The sequence below is a fragment of the Myodes glareolus genome, chromosome 4, assembly GCF_982192425.1.
Source record: "Myodes glareolus chromosome 4, mMyoGla1.1, whole genome shotgun sequence".
NCBI classification, from domain to species: Eukaryota; Metazoa; Chordata; class Mammalia; order Rodentia; family Cricetidae; genus Myodes; species Myodes glareolus.
The window spans coordinates 100,746,830-100,752,519 of record NC_142029.1 but is presented as its reverse complement, the minus strand read 5'-3'; positions in this window follow the sequence as shown (position 1 = coordinate 100,752,519).

Here is a 5,690-nt window from a genome sequence, read left to right as displayed (position 1 = left end):
AAAGACCAGTCATTTGGGATGACTGAGGAGCAAAGAGGGCTGTCCCATCTCCTCCCCACCAGCCCAGCCCCCTTACTTTGACACCAACAATGGAACCGTTCTGACTCGTGAGGTCCGGGCTAGGGACCATTGGTTTGTCCTGAATCTCTCACCTTTAGGCCAGACCTAGGAACCGCTGGCACCCAAGCACAGGGCAGCCTTTGGTTACTGTGTGCGGTGGCAGAACTCTATGCTTGTTGGGGTCCTCTGCTTCCCAGCTGCTTTTCCAGAAAGCAGACCCTGATCTGCCAACTCCTCTAGTTTTCTGAGAAAAGCCGGAGATGCCAATTTTATAAAAAATATTTTTTTAAAACACTGATTTATTGGTCTAGTATCTTCACAGAAATAGAACCAGATAGATAGATAGATAGATAGATGATTGATAGATAGATGATAGCTGGGTAGATAGATAGATGATTGATAGGTAGATGATAGATAGGTAAATAGGTAGGTAGGTAGGTAGATAGATAGATAGATAGATAGATGATAGGTAGGTAGATAGATAAATAGATAGATAGATAGATGATAGATAGATAGATAGATAGATAGATAGATAGATAGATAGATGATAGATAGATAGATGATAGCTGGATAGATAGATAGATGATTGATAGGTAGATGATAGATAGATAGATAGATAGATAGATAGATATATTGATAGATTGATAGATAGATGATAGATAGATAGATAGATTGATAGATGATAGGTAGATAGATAGATAGATAGATAGATAGATAGATGATAGATAGATAATACATAGATAGATGATAGATAGATAGATGATAGGTAGGTAGATAGATAAATAGATAGATAGATAGATAGATGATAGATAGATAGATAATACATAGATAGATGGTAGATAGATGATAGATAGATAGATAGATAGATAGATGATAGATAGATAGATAATACATAGATAGATGGTAGATAGATAGATGATAGATAGATAGATAGATGATTGATAGATAGATGATAGCTGGATAGATAGATAGATGATTGATAGGTAGATGATAGGTAGATAGATAGATAGATATATTGATAGATTGATAGATAGATGATAGATAGATAGATAGATGATAGGTAGATAGATAGATAGATAGATAGATAGATAGATGATAGATAGATAATACATAGATAGATGATAGATAGATAGATGATAGGTAGGTAGATAGATAGATAGATAGATAGATAGATAGATAGATGATAGGTAAGTAGGTAGGTAGGTAGGTAGACACATAACTAAAGAGATGAAAAGGAAGAGTGTCCACAGAACTTTGGCACAGTTGTCATCTGCAAGCTGAAGTCTCAGAAGACCCAGTGATGAAATTCAGCCTGGACCCAAGACCTGAGACCCAGGAGGGCGTGTGATGTGACTATCAGCTTGAAGCAGGGAAGGATGAAAGAAGATGCCCCATCTAGTACTGGTTAATTCTTATATTCACCTCGAATGGATTGAGAAAAGAGTAGAAAATTTGTGAGGCATACTTCTAGGGGTGTCTGGGAAGCCATCTCTGGAGACAATTACATCATAAAGTTTCTGATCTAATGAATGAACCCACCCCGACGTGATGGCATCTTCAGGGCTGTATCATCCCCTGACCCCTTACTCTATGCCCTTGACTTCATGCCCACCATGACAGGAGCTGCTGTGACCTACGTGCCCTCTCCTCCTCCCAGGCAGACTGACATCTGAAAGCACGGGGCTCTACTTCAGCTCTTTTTGTGAGACACCAGCAACAGCAAAACCCAGTCAGGTCAGCTTAAGCAGTGAGTCATGGAAAGGGGCAAATTCCTCTCTTCCATCTTTGGTTCTCTTCAGCCCTCTGAAGGACTGAGCGGTGCGGGCCAACGCTGGGGGTTGGGGGGCTCTACCCTGCTGAGTCCATAGTTCAGATGTGATCTTATCTAACAGCAGACGTATATAGTCTCCCTCCACCAGTATTGAATCTGAAAACTCATTGACCCACTAAGGTTGACTTAGGAAATTAACTGTTATCATAACTTCCCACTGAGCTGCAAACGCGAAGGATGGGTGGAGTACGCAAAGCACTCTCTTGGATCCCTTGCCATCTTTCGAGCAAAGTAGTCAGAGGAAATAGCAGACCTCTGAAGGGAGCCATCTCTTTCCTCTTCTCCTACATCTGCTCTCTCACCAGGTCATTCTCAGAGAAGAAGCTCAGAGCAACCACCAAGACCTCTGTGAACACTCAGGGCTTTCCCAGACCCTACACCGACTCCTGCAGGAAACTCTGCTGACCAGATGAAGGGCATAATAGAGGGTTCTGGATTCTCTTAGACCAGAGGTTGGTTCCTAGCTCCATCACAGCTCAGTCAAGATAGCTTGGGCAAACCCCTTCCCTTCAAAGATGGTGATATTAATGTCTGTCCACCTCTTGGGGATTCTGACTGTGTCCACAATAGTGAATAGAAAGGCTTATCCGAATAGGAGGCCAACAATTCCCTGCCCCCAGTCAAGTGTCTGAGCACCTGCTTTGTGTCACACACTCAGGATGGGGAGTATAGAACCAGAGAAGCCCCTGCTGCCGGTTCTGAGACCGCAGCAAACAGCAGATCAGAGCAAATGATCTAGGAGGGTGAAGAGGGCAGGGAGAAGCGGTCCATGCAGGGCATTGGAGGAGTCCGTGGGAAACAAGAATGCGTGCAAGGGACCCCTGAGAAGCAATAGTTAAATCTTCAGCGATAGACAGCAGTGAGCTATGTCTTAAACACATCCATTATGAAAGTTAAACTGGGGCAGGAGAGTTGATTTTCACCTGTAATCCCAGTGTTCAGAAAACCGAGGCAAGAGGATTATGGCAAATTCAAGTTCTCCCTAGGCTATTGAATGAGACCTTGCCGAGAGAGAGAGAGAGAGAGAGAGAGAGAGAGAGAGAGAGAGAGAGAGAGAGAGAGCAAGGAAGAGAGAGAGAGCAAGGAAGAGAGAGAGGAGGAAGAACAGAGAAGAGAGATACATAATTGATTACATGTACAAGACGACCAACCTTTAGAAACGAAACCCTTCCTTTACGTATCTGCCTTACCACAGCTGTAACGGCAGCCGGTAGACTTATCCTGCAGTTAGCCACAGAGTAAATACTTCAGGCTGTGCAGGCCTCAAGGTTTCTGTCACAGCTCCACAATCTGGCTGTTGCCAGACCCAAGCAGAATAGGTGAGTGGGTATGACTGTGTCTCACTACACTGCCACTTGGGAAAATGGTATTGGGCTAGGCTCAGTTCCCAGGCAGTGTGCAGAGCCCTGGTATGGACTCTAGCATTTGGAGTGGACATGCTCTGCACTTTTCTGAAGAACCCTTCTGTGCCCCTTTCCCGTTCCAGCTGGAAAATGGACAGCTTGCAATGGCCGTGGTATGGATGTCCGCCACAAAACAAGCAAAGGAAACCATCAGGGTTGCTCCCACGTCCCCCACACTCTGCGCTCAGCTTCCCATCCTCCCAGCCCCCAGCCACTGTCTTCAAGACCTCCCCTAATGCCTCTCTGGGGGAACTTACCAGGTCTGCCTGCCATATAACACCTCATGACAACCCCTAGCAGCCTTGGTCCTCTGTGGCCAGTGGAGCACCAGAGCTGGGAAGCAAGCTCTGAGTGTAGACTCGAGGACTGACGGCATTTATTCCACAGGCTGGTGAGACCAACCGGCCACCAAGCAGAGCCCACCACAGTGGCATACAGTCTTGAGAAGTGGTAGTGTCGCCCGACAAAATCCTTGGCGATTTTAGTCGCTCTTTGTAACAAGAGCTCCTTGCTAAGAGAAATCACCCAGTTCCCATAATTTGCAGGTCAGTCTTCAATCACCTCCTGGCTGGAATCAGATCCCAGAAACAACCCCTACCATCAAAGCTGAGCACTGTAATTCTGTCCCCCACCGTGGCTGGCAGGCCACCGAGACCTGCTGTTCAGCAACAGATGAAGACAGGCAGGAAACTGCCCCAAACTGTTGTTCCCATAACTGGTGGCTTGTTCTTTTGAATGACATCTGAAACAACCCCTGGAGTTCACACACACTTTGGAATGTTTCCCAAACAAAACTCATAGCATCCTCACAGTGCCCATTTTGGTACTCTTTCTAAATTTTTTAATCTTTGCTTTTATGTGCATAGGTGTTTGCCTCTATTTATTTCTGTGCACCGATGTTGTCTTCAGAGTCCAGAAAATTCCTCTGGGACTGGAACTTCAAATGGCTGCGAGCCACCCTGTGGGTGTAGGAGTTTGAACTCAGGTCCTGTGGAAGAGCAACCAGTGCTCTTAACCAGTGAACCATCTCTCCTTCCCTGCCAGTATTCTTTATTCAAACCTTCTCCCGCCTTGCTTCTAAACTCTCTCTTCTGCATCCAAACACACACAACTTTCCCACACTTTTCTACTTCCCCTCTGGAACTCGCATCCACAGCCTGTCTTGCACTGCAGCAGAAGAATCCCAGTAGGGATGATGTGAGGATCGCTTCCCTTGAAAAAACTCTGTCCATGAGTGGTTCCTACTTGGCTGCACACGGGGCAGATACCTCCGAGCCACCTTCAGATATTCCCAGGGGCCTACGTCCAGCCATGAGCAATACCTCCGAGTCACCTTCAGATATTCCCACGGGCCTACGTCCAGCCATGAGCACCACAGGAAAAGAATCCTTAGCCAGGATGGAAAACCCTTACTGACAGTGCAGCTTTTCCTTCAGATTGTGTCAGGGAGCCTGGCCAGAGGTCAAGGGTAGGATCAGAGTTCCTCTGGCTAGGTCAGCTTTCTTCAACAAAGATTGGTTTTCACTTGACCATTCGTATACACAGACGGGCAGCGCAATCCCTGTCACATCAATATGCCCAAACGCAAGAGTGAGATCTAGGAAAGTGTTTGCCAACCTCTGAATTCAGCAAGAAAATGTAGAGCTGCAGCATGCTGTTACCAGCATGGTCATGTTGTAAGCTGTGGGTTTTCTAAACAGAAGCCTTGACGTATTACAACAGCAATAAAGCTCAGATCAGTCTAGCGTCTCTTCCTGTATGCAGTGAGTGGCTTAGTCTCCAAGAAAGGAGGATTTCTCAAGCATTTTATTTTCTAAAAGAAGCCTGGAGGGCTGGAGAGATGGCTCAGAGGTTAAGGATGCTGACTTCTCTTCCAGAGGTCTTGAGTTCAATTCCCAGCAACTACATGGTGGCTCACAACCATCTAAATGAGATCTGGTGCCCTCTTCTGGCATGCAGTCAGAACACTGCATTGTGTACATAATAAATAAATAAAAATCTTTTTAAAAAAAAGTTTAAAAAAGAAAAAAGAAGAAGCCTGGAGTAAAAATTCAGTTCCTAAAATGTCATGTGATCATTCCCTGGGCATTACAGAGAAGCAGCCACGTCCTTGGCAGTTCTCAGGCCCAGCATGCACCCTATGTAATGCACAGCTCTGGGTCACATACCTGCAGGTGAAACCGCATCTTGGGAGGCTGGAGGCTTAGAGATGATGGTGATGAGCCATATTCATCACATGTCCAGAGTAGGTAGATGCCACGCTATGGTCCAGGGTCAAAGGGCAACACCCTAAAACATGCCCTAGACACAGTGTGTACCTGGAAGCCTGACGAAGAACCACCTTCTATGTTCCCCCAACCCAAGACCCTTCCCCTAAAGAAATCAAAGAGAAAGAG